Below are 14622 nucleotides of genomic sequence, written 5' to 3' on the forward strand. Positions count from 1 at the left end.
CATGATCTGCCTGCCTCGGCCTCCCAAAGTGCTGAGATTACAGGCGTGAGCCAGATCTGGTTTTTCAATTTTGTTTAATCTTCTAGATTCTCACTGATTTTTTCCCTGCCTTTTCTATTAATTACTAAGGAAAATATGTTATGATCTCTCATGATTGCTTTGTCTGTTTCTCCCTGTATTTATTCCAGTATTTATATATTTTAAAGTTACTTTATGAGATGCATATAATTTAAAAACTGTTAGTTTTCCTGACAAATTAAACTTCTTGTCATTATAAAATGTTTCTTCTGGTCGTTATTTTCATACTATATCTTTTCCCATCCTTTTCTTGGACACTTCTAATAACATTTACCCTTTTGTGTTGACCTTCCTGTATCATTTTGTTTCAATGTGTCTGTTTTAATTGAATTACCTAGTCCATTCACACTTAATTACTGATTTACTTGGTTTTTAAAAAACTACCTTGTTTTGTGCCTTCCTTTTTTCTTGCTTTTTATACATTTCCTTGTCTCTCTTTTCTTTTTATAAATTTAATTAATTAATTAATTAATTTGAGACGGAGTCTTGCTCTGTCACCCAGGCTGGAGTGCAGTGGCGTAATCTCACTGCAACCTCTGCACCTGGGTTCAAGTGATTCTCTGGCCTCAGCCTCCTGAGTAGCTGGAATTATAGGCACGCACCACCATGCCCACCTAATTTTTGTATTTTTAGTAGAGACAGGGTTTCCCAATGTTGGCCAGTCTGGTCTCAAACTCCTGACTTCAAGTGATCTGCCCGCCTCAGCTTCCCAAGGTGCTGGGGTTACAGGTGTGAGCAACTGTGCCCAGCCAGAAGTCCCCCTTTTTTTCAAAGTGAAAATCATTTAATGTTTTTTTGTGATTATAAGTTACACATGTGAAATTTTTAAACTACTAGACAGTAAGAAAGGTATTTAAAAAAGTAAAAGTTACCTCAAATACTACTCCCTAATGATGCTAGCATTCTGCGGTATACATTTAGACGTATGTACAGACAAGGATATAACTTTCCCAGTTCTATCTGTGGGACCTGGGCGGTCCACCTCTCCGAAACTCAGTTTCCCTAGCTATGAAGCGGGGGTGTGATCAACATGAGTATAGTACCCAGTTACTTTGTCAAACATGAATCTAGGTGTTCCCATAAGATATTTTGTACATAGGTTGAGTCAACATCTACAGCTGACTTCAAGTAAAGACCTTGGCTGGGCTTGGTGGCTCACACCTGTAATTCCAGCACTTTGGGAGCCTGAGGCGGGTGGATCACTTGAGGTCAGGAGTTCGAGACCAGCCTGGCCAACATGGTGAAACCTCTGTCTCTGCTAAAAATACAAAAAAATTAGCTGGATGTGGCAGTGCACGCCTGTAGTCCCAGCGACTTAGGAGGCTGAGGCATGAGAATCGCTTGAACCTGGGAGGCGGAGGTTGTAGTAAGCCAAGATCACATCACTTCACTCCAGCCTGGGCAATAGAGTGAGACTCCGTCTTTAAAAAAAAAAAAAAAGGGCCAGGCCTGGTGGCTCACTCCTGTAATTCTAACCCTTTGAGAGGCCAAGATGGGTGGATCATCTGAGCTCGGGAGTTTGAGACCAGTCTGGGCAACACGGTGAAACCCTGTCTTTATTAAAAATATAAAAAATTAGCTGGGCATGGTGGTACATGCTGGTAATCCCAGCTATTTGGGAGACTGAGGCACGAGAATCACTTGAACCCAGGAGGCAGAGATTGCAGTGAGCCAAGATCACACCACTTCACTCCAGCCTGGGTGACAGAGTGAGACTCTGTCTCAAAAAAAAAAAAAAAAAAAATTACCCTTGATGTGTGGGTGGTGGGCCTCATCCAATCAGTTGATGGCTTTAAGAGCAAAAACATGTTTCCCAGAGAAGACATTCTGCCTCGAAACTGCAACATTGGCCAGGTGCAGTTGCTCATGCCTGTAATCCCAGCACTTTGGGAGGCCGAGGTGGGCGGATCACGGGGTCAGGAGATCGACACCATCCTGGCTGGTGAAACCCCGTCTCTACTAAAAATACAAAAAATTAGCCAGGCATGGTGGCGGGCACCTGTAGTCTCAGCTACTCAGGAGGCTGAGGCAGGAGAATGGCATGAACCTGGGAGGCGGAGCTTGCAGTGAGCCGAGACCTCGCCACTTCACTCTAGCCTGGGCGACAGAGCGAGACTCCGTCTCCAAAAAAAAAAAAAAAAAGGCCGGGCGCGGTGGCTCACGCCTGTAATCCCAGCACTTTGGGAGGCCGAGAAGGGTGGATCACCTGAGGTCGGCAGTTCAAGACCAGCCTGACCAACATGGAGAAACCCCGTCTCTACTAAAATACAAAAAATTAGCCAGGCATGGTGGCACATGCCTGTAATCCCAGCTACTCGGGAGGCTGAGGCACGAGAATCGCTTGAACCCGGGAGGCGGAGGTTGCGGTGAGCTGAGATCGCGCCACTGCACCCCAGCCTGGGCAAAAAAGAGCGAAACTCCGTCTCAAAAAAAAAAAAAAAAAAAAAAAAAAAAATGAGCCAAGTCCTTAAAATAAGGTATAGGTCTCTCTCTCTCTCTCTCTCTCTCTCTCTCTCTATATATATATATATATATATATATATATATATATGTTGTATTCCCTATCTAGGACACAGTGGAGGCAGAGCAGCATTCATCTCCACTGTCAGAAGATAGTCCAAGGTCACCCCAAGGAGGCAGAACGCAGGGCTACAGACTCTCAAACCACTGTTCTTCCCACAAAATCAAAGGCCCTGCAATCCCTGAGAAAGGGTCATCTGGTGCCAGGCTGCCCAAGCTGGATCCCCACTGTGTGAGGCTGGGTGGGGAACCGGACGTCTCCTCTCCTAGGAGTGGGATCATGGACCCCAGCTCACAGGGTCCTTGTGCATTTTCTATGCAAGTAGAGTGTAGTTCAGTGCCCGGCACACAGTAAATGCAAGATATTGTTGCTATTAATAAGACTCTAGAATGAATTCCCCAGAGGTCAAAGTCAGGCTGCGTGCCAGCCTCCAACAGGCTCCTGTGGCTGGAGGGGAGCCAGGCCACTGGGAAAACTCCCTATACACCCAGACCTGGAGCCTGGGGCCTGGTGAGGAACATGGGATGATTCTGAAACCAGTTGGCAGAGGAAGGGTCTATGGTGTGTCTCAGCGAGTGGTCGGCGTACAGAAGGGGCCTGGGAGGGCAGCCTTGCCCACGGGGCCCCCTCTGCAGTGCCGCTGATACCAGGACTATGTCCATCCCTAGGCTGGGAAACGTGCTTTCCACTTAGGACCCCGGGGAAGCTGCTCGGGTCTGCTCTGCATTGGAGGCAGCCCAGGAGGGAAGGCCAAGATGCCAGGCTCAGGGGGTCTCCCACCGTCTGGCACTGCCCGGGGCTCTGTCTCAGGTGCAGTCAGGTGGATCCGTAAGCAGCTTCTCCCCTACACCTGGCTGGGCCTCCAGATTCTCTTAACAGCCTTATTAGTGCAAGTGTTCTTTGAGTCATCGGATGTGTCATTGGCCCCATTTGACAGACGAAAGTGTGGCTCAGAGGGGCAGGGACTTGCCTGAGCTCATGGCCAGATTGGAACCCTGCCCCTATCCCACCCAGCTCAGATTCCAGGCTATCACACCCTGCCCCACCCTCGGTCTCGGCAGTCTGCCCCTTCCCAACCCAGTCCCCCAGCCCCACAAGTAACACGCTCCCAGTCTCGTCCTCTCCTGTGACTCCCTGCTGCTGGGTTCCAGCCTTTGCAGCAGAACAAGCTGCTGTCTAGTCCCTGCCTGGTTCCCAGTCGCCGTGCCCATCGAATGCCACTTACAAAGGCTCTCACAGCGCCTCAAAGCTACTGCTTCCCCTCCATCTAGAAACTGGGTTTTTGTTTTGTTTTTGAGACAGAGTCTCACTCTGTTGCCTGGCAAATTTTTAAATTTTTTTGTAGAGATGTGGTCTCACCACATTGCCCAGGCTGGTCTTGAACTTCGGAGCTCAAGCCAGCCTTCCACCTTGGCCTCCCAAAGTGCTGGGATTACAGGCACGAGCCACTGTGCCTGGCCAATTTAATATTTTAACCTTCTCAAGCCGTTTCTTTTTTTCTTTTTTCAGAGTGCGAGCCTCTTAGAAAGGCTTTGAGATATAAAACTAATTGTTAGTAATTTGTTAACCATTCACTAACTGCCAGGCACTATGCAAAGAGCTTTTCGAGCACTGTTTCACCTCCTCAGTGCTCTGAAGCAGGGTCCTGTATCGTTCCCATTCTACAGATGGAGAAACTGAGGCTCAAGGAGGTGATGGGGCCTTGCTCAAAGACATATAGCAGTAACATCCCACGTTTACTGGGCACTTAGTCTATATCAGACACTGCTGTAAGCACTTTATTTATTTATTTTCATTTTTATTTTGAGAGGGAGTCTCGCTCTATTGCCCAGGCTGGTGTGTAGTGGCGTGATCTCAGCTCACTGCAGCCTCCGCCTCCCGGGTTCAAACAATTTTCCTGCCTGAGTCTCCCAGGTAGCTGGGGTTACAGGTGCCCACCACCATGCCTGGCTAATTTTTGTATTTTAGTAGGGACAGGGTTTCACCATGTTGGCCAGGCTGGCCTTGAACTCCTGATCTCAAATGATCTGCCTGCCTCGGCTTCCCAATGGGCTGGGATTATAGGCATGAGCCACCACCCCTGGCCTGGCCTATTTTTTATTTTTTTGACACAGAGCCTCGCTCTGCCGCCCAGATTGGAGTGCAGTGGTGCAATCTCAGCTCACTGCAACCTCCACCTCCTAGGTTCAAGCGATTCTCCTACCTCAGCCTCCTAAGTAGCTGGGATTACAGGTGTGTGCCACCATGCGTGGCTAATTTTTATATTTTTAGTAGAGATGGAGTTTCACCATGTTGGCCAGGCTGGTCTCGAACTCCTGACCTCAAGTGATCTGCCCACCTTGGCCTCCCAAAGTGCTGGATTACAGACATGAGCCACCGTGCCCAGCCTGTAAACACTTTATATAAAGTGGGTCATTTAATGCTCGCTGCATGCCTACGAGGGCAAGACCATTCTAATCCTTACCTGAGAGGTGAGGGAACTAAAGCTCACAGGGCAGTGAGTTGGCCAAGGCCACAGAGCTGGAAGTAGTTGAGTCTGAGTTCTAACCCAGGGCCTGGCTCCACAGCCTACACTTAAGTCCGGTGGCTCTCTAGGAGATAGAGATGGGATTCGAACCTGGAACCTGATGTATCCAGGACCCAGTTTCTTCCCCAGCCTCCCCCGAGGAGGCAAGGAGCCAGCCAAGGCCAGGCCTCGGCCCGTGGGATGACTCCCAGCACATTCGGGCAAAAACCGCATCTGGGAAGCCAGCCAGCTTCCAGGCGGGCTCAGAGCTCAGGCTGAGTCCGAGGAAGTGGCTTTGGCCAGGACCCCTGAGGAGGCGGGGGGCTCCCCAAGGGCCACACTGGGGCAGGGCCTGGGCTCCCCACATGGCCTGGGGATTGGCAGGCATTTGTGCAGCCAAGTGCTTTGGAGTAATTACCGTTTCCTGCCTCCACGAGCTTCCAAGTTTTTACATAAATATTTTTAACAGATGAGGCCTGCAACCTCCTTAAAAAAAATTCTCTACCATAAAACTCAGAAGCACATGTTCAGAGATTACCTCTCTTTATGTAATCTCCACGCTTTCCAAAAGTTACTTTTTTTTTTTTTTCTGAGACGGAGTTTCACTCTTGTTGCCTAGGCTGGAGTGCAGTGGTGCGATCTCGGCTCACTGCAACCTCCGCCTCCAGGGTTCAAGTGATTCTCCTGCCTCAGCCTCCCCAAAGGCTGGGATTACAGGCACATGCCATCACACCCAGATAATTTTTGCATTTTTAGTAGAGACGGGGCTTCGCCATGTTGGCCAGGCTGGTCTGAAACCCCTGAACTCAGGTGATCACCCGCCTCGGCCTCCCAAAGTGCTGGGATTACAGGCCTGAGCCCCCGCGCCCAGACAAAAGTTACTGCTTTTTTTTTTTTTTTTTTTGAGGCGGAGTCTCGCTCTGTTGCCCAGGCTGGAGTGCAGTGGCCGGATCTCAGCTCACTGCAAGCTCCGCCTCCCGGGTTTACGCCGTTCTCCTGCCTCAGCCTCCCGAGTAGCTGGGACTACAGGCGTCCGCCCCCTCGCCGGGCTAGTTTTTTTTTTTTTTTTTTTTTTTTTAGTAGAGACGGGGTTTCACCGTGTTAGCCAGGATGGTCTCGATCTCCTGACCTCGTGATCCGCCAGTCTTGGCCTCCCAAAGTGCTGGGATTACAGGTTTGAGCCACTGCGCCCGGCCAAAAGTTACTGTTAATGTTAAATGTGGGTCACCCATGTCTGCTTTGAAAGAACACTGGGATGAAGACTGCTATCAGAGCGGTAAGGAGCTTAAGCCCCAGGGGCAGGCAGGCCTGTCTGATGAGCTGTGTGTCCTCAGACAAGTCACTTCACCTCTCTGAGCCTCAGTGTCTTTATCTGTAAAGTGGAGGTAAACAAATTTTCTCCTTTGTAAGCCCAAATGTGAAGCATTTAGCAGGGTGCCCTGAGGAGACACGAAATCTCTGGATAACGGGGCATTCGGTGGCATTGGGAGTAAAAAAGGAGCCAAATGACTCCACTGTGCCCAAGTAAACTGTGACTTCAGGCCAGCCAGTTGCAAGGTGATGAACTGAAGCCTGGTGACCAGACTGTTTTCCTGGAAGGACGGGCGCCCTTGGCCCTATCTCTGGGTCCTGCCCTTGACTGGGCCTTGCTTCCTTCCATTTTCTCATGCTGAGGCAACGCCCAGCTGGCTGTGCCCCACGCAGGCTGCACTGGGGCTGGGTGTGACAGCATCTATCACCAGTGCCTGGAGCTGGCAGGCCCACAGCTCCTGGGGGTCAGTCCTCGAAGCTCCCGAAGCAGGAGACGGAAGCGGGTAGGGGCTGGACCCAGGGCCCAGCCTTGACCTCCTGCTCTGTCGCCCAGGCTGGAGTGCAGTGGCACAATCTCGGCTCACTGCAACCTCTGCCTCCTGGGTTCAAGCGATTCTCCTGCCTCAGCCTCCCAAGTAACTGGGACTTACAGGTGCCACCAAGGCTGGCTAATTTTTTGTATTTTTAGTAGAGATGGGGTTTCACCATGTTAGCCAGGATGGTCTCCATTTCCTGACCTTGTAATCTGCCTGCCTCGGCCTCCCAAAGTGCTGGGATTACGGGCGTGAGTCACCATGCCCGGCCTTCCCCCAACAGATTTCATATCAGGATGTCTCCCAAGAGCACGAAACGAATCCATCCTTTTCTGCCCTCATACCTGCTCCATCTCAATTATGGTACCTGTTTCCCAGTACTCATCTCACCCTAACTAGGCGCTGACAATTTACCGAACGCCTATCCTGTGCAGGGCCTGGCCTAAGTGCTTTACTTGGTTTATCTGAATTAACCCTTAGCAACTCTAAAGCATAGGGGCTGTCATGACCTCTACTTCATAGGTGAGGAAACTGAGGCACAGAGAGAGAATGAAAACTTGCTCTGCATCATACAGCTAAGAGATGTGTAAGGCAGGACTCAGACCCGAGCAGCCTGGCTAGGTCTTGATGCTCATGACCACTGCACCCAATGCTTTACGCTATCTCAGTCTTTGTGCCTTAGCACAGCTGTTCCTTCTGCCTAGAATGCCTTTCCACCTCTTCTCTGCATGGAAAACTTCTATGTATCCCTCAAAACCCACCCCAAATGTTCCTTCTCTTAGATGACAGTCAGCCTCTGCTCCACATCTTACCCACCCAGCTCTTGTTAAATCACCAATCGTGGTTTGAAGTGATTGTTGTGACCATGTCTGTCTCCCTGGGGACAGGGACTAGGTGTGATCCATGTCTATACTCCCCACACTCAGGATGGGCCTGGCACGAGGCAGACACCAGTGAATGAACACGTGAATAAACGAACGAATGAATGAATGAATCACTTCATCACATACAAATTACTAATCTGGGCATATCTTTGAGAATAGATTTCAATACTTTATTTTAAAAACCAGATATTCAGGCCGGGCATGGTGGCTCACACCTATAATCCCAGCACTTTGGGAGGCCAAGGCAGGCGGATCACGAGGTCAGGAGATTGAGACCATCCTGGCTAACACGGTGAAACCCAGTCTCTACTAAAAATACAAAAAATTAGCCGGGCGTGGTGGTGGGCACCTGTAGTCCCAGCTACTCGGGAGGCTGAGGCAGGAGAATGGCGTGAACCCGGGAGGCGGAGCTTGCAGTGAGCTGAGATTGTGCCACTGCACTCCAGCCTGGGCGACAGAGCAAGACTCTGTCTAAAAAAAAGCCAGATATTCCAAATCCCCCAAACTCTAGCCTTTGCAGAAAAAGAAAAGTCAAACACAAACAGCTGTATAATTTTCTCAAAACAAAGAGATTTACTTTGTTTACCTTGATTTTAATTCTGAGCTCAGCATATACTTTACGATCTTTGTAAAAACTCCAAAGCACCCCTGGAGGGAGAAAGGGGGTATCTAAAACACCAGACGCGTGCTCCTGCTGGGGTCAGGAGAGGGAGGGAGGCAAAAGAAAACAAGGGAAGGAAAAAATTCTATCACCCCATGGGTTCCTTCCACATCCCAAATAATTGAAAATGGATGTTTTTTCTTCATTCAAAAAAGGCATTTTGTAAAAATGACACAGACCCTTATAAGTGATGCTCATTATGTCATGGGAAAAGATTTAAACCAGTCAGAAAGGACAGAGAGGAAAATAAAATTACTCCATATCACATCTCCCAGCTACTTACACAAGTGCGTTTGTTTGTGTGGTCACTGAGCTACGCCTAAGATGTGAGCACTCTGCTGTCATGCTATACTTTAATAAAAAATCGCACCACCCAGAGAAAGCTCTTGATGTCATCTTCCAGAGCTCACATCTGCCTCTTGCAAGGTACTAATTCTTCGGCCTAGTAAATAACTATTTATTGAGTGCCCACTCTGTGCCAGGCTCTGCCTGGATCGTGCAGATGAAGGGTGGAGCTGTCTCCACGGGACAGACATGAATCAAAGCCCTGATCGTGGTACTGCACTCCAGCCTGGTGGGGCAGGGGGGAGAGAGAGAGAGAGAGAGAGAGAGAGAGAGAGAGAGAGAGAGAGAGAGAGAGAGAGATAGAGGAAGGAAGGGGAGAGAGAGGAAGGAAGGAGAGAAAGAGAGAGAGGAAGGAAGGAGAGAGAGAGAGAGAAAGAAAGAAGAAGGAAGGAGAGAAAGCAGAGAAGAAAAAAAGAAAGAAAGAGGAAGGAAGGAGAGGGAAGGAGAGGAAAGAAGGAAGGAAGGGAAGGAGAGAGAAAGAGAGAGAAAAAAGAAAGAGAGAAAGAAAGAAGGAAAGAGAAAGAAAGAGAAAGGAAAGAGAGAAGGAGAGAGGGGAAGGAAGGAAGGAGAGAAAGAGAAAAGAAAAAGAAAGAAAGAAAAGAAAGAAAAAGGAGGGAGGGAGGGAGGAAGGAAGGAAAGAAGGGAAGGAGAGAGAAAGAGAGAAAGAAGGAAAGAAAGAGAAAGAAAGGAGGAAGGAAGGAAAGAAAGAAAGAAAAGAAAGGGAGAGAGAGAAAGAAAGAAGGAAAGAGAGAAAGAAAAAAGAAAGAAAGAAAGAGAAAGGAAAGAGAAGAAAGAGAGGAGGGAAGGAAGGAAAGGAGGGAGGGAGGGAGGGAGGAAGGAAGGAAGGAGAGAGAAAGAAAGAGAAGAAAGAAAACCTTCATATCTATGAGCAGTTACTCCTTATCCCCTCAGTCCTTGGCAACCATGAATCTATCTATCTCTCTGGACTTGCCAATTCTGACATTTTGTATATATGATATCATACAATATGTGGCCTTTTGTGACTGCCCTTCTTGCACACCACGTATCCTATCAGGCAATATTCTAAGCAAGTGCAAGAGCTCCTGCAATCACTTCTGTTTAAAATAACACTTTCCCTCATCACTATATATACATACAATTTTATAGAAATAAAACTACACTCTACATGTGGTTTTAAATTTTTCTTTTCTTGGCCGGGTGCAGAGGCTCACGCCTGTAATCCCAGCACTATGGGAGGCCAAGGCAGGAGGATCATGAGGTCAGGAGATTGAGACCATCTTGACCAACATGGTGAAACCCCGTCTCTACTAAAAATACAAAAAAATTAGCTGGGCGTGGTGGTGCACACCTGTAGTCCCAGCTACAAGGGAGGCTGAGGCAGGAGAATGGCTTGAACCTGGGAGCTGGAGGTTGCAGTGAGCCGAGATCTCGCCATTGCACTCCAGCCTGGTGACAGAGCAAGACTCCGTCTCAAAAAAATTTTTTTTTCTTTTCTTTTTTTTTCTTTTCTTTTTTTTTTTTAAGATGGAGTCTCGCTCTGTCGCCCAGGCTGGAGTGCAATGGCGAGATCTCAGCTCACTGCAACCTCCACCTGCCTGGTTCAAGTGATTCTCTTGCCTCAGCCTCCCTAGTAGCTGGGACTACAGGTGCGCAGCATCGGGTTTCACCATGTTGGCCAGGCTAATCTTGAACTCCTGAACTCAAGTGATCTGCCGGCCTTGGCATCCCAAAGTGTTGGGATTACAGGTGTGAGCAACCGTGCCCAGTCCCCCAAAATACCTTTTATTTAATAAAGTATCAGGGATGTCTTTCTGTGTTAGTATAGATCTGCATAACGCTTTTGTAATGTTTGCCGAGTAAATTATGTGGTTAAAACAGTAAGTCTTGGCTGGGCACGGTGGCTCATGCCTGTAACCCCAGCACTTTGGGAGGCCGAGGCAGGTGGATTACTTGAACCCAGGAGTTTGAGACCAGCCTGGGCAACATGGCGAAACCCCATCTCTACAAAAAATACAAAAATTAGATGGGAGTGGTGGTGTGCATCTGGAGTCCCAGTTACTTGGGAGGCTGAGGAGGGAGGATCGCTTGAGCCTGGGAGGTTGAGGGTTCAGTGAACCATGATTGCACTACTGCACTCCAACCTGCGTGATAGAGCGAGACCTCGTCTCAAACAAAACAAAACAAAACAAAACAAACAAATACAAAAAACCCTCAAATAAGTCTAGTTTAAGCTCAACAGTCAATGCTCAGGCCCAAGAGGAGGGCAGACTAGGCCCCTCTGCCTGGGTCTCTATCGCATTTCTGGCTTTTCTTTTCTTTCATTTTTTCTTTTTCTTTTTTTTTCTTTTTTTTTTTTTTTGAGATGGAGTCCCACTCTGTCACCCAGGCTGGAGTGCAGTGGTGTGATCTCGGCTCACTGCAACCTCCGCCTCTTGGGCTCAAGTGATTTTCCTACCTCAGCCTCCCAAGTAGCTGGGACTACAGGTGTGTGCCACCACGCCCAGCTAATTTTTGTATTTTTAATAGAGACGGGGTTTCACCATGTTGGCCAGGCTGGTCTTAAACTCCTGATCTCAAATGATCCTCCTGCCTTGGCCTCCCAAAGTGCTGGGATTACAGGCGTGAGCCACTGCACCCGGCCTTGTACAATAGGATTCTCGTGAAGATTAAATAGGATTGTGTAGCAGCATGCCTGGGTCTTCGTCAATGTTTGATAAATAACAGGTGCAATTTATTCAGGGATTACCATATCCAGGCCCTTTGCTGAGACTATTCATAATTATTCAACTTAATGGTAACTCCTGTGATAGTTATCATTATAATCACAGTGAAGTCAAGGCCCTGTGTCTATCTATTCAGCCACAAGGTAAAGCCACTTGTTGAGCTGTGGGACAATTTTCCACAAACATTTGGTAAGCATTTACTATGCCCCAGACCAGATGTTAGGCACTGGCAGACAAAAGGGCTCCTAATTCTCCTCCATTCATATTAAGGAGACAAACAAATAAACATAAGCAAGATGCCTAGAAAATGACCAAACATATTAGCTCCACTATATATAAATAGGTTAATTTCCTTCATTGAAACAAAAGAAACAACAACAAGACAATGTGAGAGTGGCGAAAAAGAAAATTCACTTACCCGCTATTTCCAATAGAACTAAAACAAGCTATGGGGAGAAACTAAAATTTCAAATGAAGCAGCTCTGTATTTATAAATTTTGAATAACACTTCTTTTTGCAGCCTCTACTTCCCAGGCTCAAGCAATCCTCCCACCTGAGCCTCCCAAGTAGCTGGGACTACAGGTGCACATCACCACACATGGCTAATTTTTGTATTTTTTGTAGAGACTGGGTTTCACCATGTTGCCCAGGCTGATCTCAAAGTTCTTGGCTCAAGTGATCCTCCTGCCTCAGCCTCACAAAGTGCTGGGATTACAGGCGTGAGCCACCATGCCCAGACAAAAGTCACAATTTTGCTATATCAGAGTAATAATTAATATAAACAACAATCACCAATAGATGGTAAAACTAGAGGTTGAAGGTGGGATGAGAAATAGAATATCAATATAGTCTCAATGTACTCCCCAACAAATGACTTATTATTTATAAAGAGAAAACATTAATTTTACATTAGATAAGACTGGATGGCCGGGCGCGGTGGCTCAAGCCTGTAATCTCAGCACTTTGGGAGGCCGAGACGGGCGGATCACTAGGTCAGGAGATCGAGACCATCCTGGCTAACATGGCGAAACCCCGTCTCTACTAAAAACACAAAAAACTAGCCGGGCGAGGTGGCGGCGCCTGTGGTCCCAGCTACTCGGGAGGCTGAGGCAGGAGAATGGCGGGAACCCGGGAGGCGGAGCTTGCAGTGAGCTGAGATCTGGCCACTGCACTCCAGCCTGGGTGACAGAGCAAGACTCCGTCTCAAAAAAAAAAAAAAAAAAAAAAAAAAAAAGACTGGTAAGGTCAGGCATGGTGGCTCACATCTGTAATCCCAAAACTTTGGGAGGTTGAGGCAAGCGGATCACTTGAGCCCAAGAGTTCAAGACCGGCCTGAGCAACACGGCAAAACCCTGTCTCTAAAAAAAAAAAAAAAAATTATATATATATATACACACACACACACACACACACACACACACACACACACATACATACACACACGCACACAAATTAGCCAGGCGTGTTAATGTGCGCCTGTAGTCCCAGCTACTCAGGAGGTTGAGGTGGTAGGATGGCTTGAGCTTGGGAGGTGGAGGTTGCAGTGAGCCAAGATCACACCATTGCACCAAGATCGCCAGCCTGGGCGACAGAGTAAGACTCTGTCTCAAAAAAATAAAGAAATAAATAAAGGCTGGCAGACACCACTGTAACCAGGTGATCAAAGTAAACCATTGCCAATGATAATGAGAGGTGAAGCCAGCAGGACTTCTGGGTCGAGTGGGGGCGGGAATTGGGGAACTTTTCTGTCTAGCTAAAGGATTGTAAACGCACCAATCAGTGCTCTGTGTCAGCCTAAAGATTTGTAAACACCAATCAGCACTCTGTAAAAACGCACCAGTCAGCAGTCTGCAAAATGGACCAGTCAGCTCTCTGTAAAATAGACCAGTCAGCAGGATGTAGGTGGGGCCATATAAGGGAATAAAAGCTGGCCACCCGGGCCCGCAGAGGCAAGCTGGTTGGGTCACGTTCCCTGAAGTGGAAGGTTTGTTCTTTCGTTCATTGTAATAAATCTTGCTACTGTTCACTCTTTGGGTCTGCACTACCTATATGAGTGGTAACATTCACTGTGAAGGTCTCCAGCTTCACTCTTGAAGCCAGCAAGACCACGAACCCACCGGGAGGAACGAACAATTCCGGAGGCACCACCTTTAAGAGCTGTAACATTCACAGCAAAGGTCTGCGGCTTCACTCCTGAGGCCAGCAAGACCACAAACCCACCAGAAAGAATAAACTCCAGATACGTCCGAATATCTGAAGGATCAAACTCCAGACACACCATCTTTAAGAACTGTAACACTCACCATGAGGGTCCGCGGCCTCCTTCTTGACAGCGAGACGAGGAACCCACCAGAGGGAACTAATTCTGGACACAATAGGACACACTGACATTATGTGCTTCTTCATATCATGCACCGAGAAGGACATAATGTTCTTCTTTGGTTTCTCCATGGAAAATACGTAACCTGAACCTAATCTCAAGGAAACATCTGACAAATGAAAATCGAAGGCAATTCTAAAAAATACGTGGCCTGCAGTCTTCAAAAATGACAATGTCATGAATGACAAAGGCTGAGAAACTGGTTCAGAGTTAAGGGAGACTAGAGAGACATGACAGTCAAATGCAATATGCTATTCTGGATTGGATCCTGAACTAGGAAACAAATTGCCCCAAAGCCATTATTGAGGCTGGATGTGGTGGCTCATGCCTGTAAGCCCAACAATTTGGGAGACCAAGGCGGGTGGATCATTTGAGGTAAGAAGTTTGAGACCACCCTGGCCAACCAACATGGCAAAACCCTATTTCTATTGATAATACAAAAATTAGGTGGTCATGGTGGTGCACACCTGTAATTTTAGCTACTCGGGAGGTTGAGACATGGGAATCACTTAAACCCAGGATGTGGAGGTTGCAATGAGCAGAGATGACACCAGTGCACTCTAGCCTGGGCAAGAGTAAAACTGTCTCAAAAACAAAAACAGCCACTATTGAGACATCAAATCTGAATAAGATCTATAAATTAAGAATAATATTACCTCAATGTTAGTTTTTTTTTGTTTTGTTTTGTTTTGTTTTGT

Source organism: Macaca mulatta, chromosome 15 (genome assembly GCF_049350105.2).
Source record: "Macaca mulatta isolate MMU2019108-1 chromosome 15, T2T-MMU8v2.0, whole genome shotgun sequence".
Classification (NCBI taxonomy): domain Eukaryota; kingdom Metazoa; phylum Chordata; class Mammalia; order Primates; family Cercopithecidae; genus Macaca; species Macaca mulatta.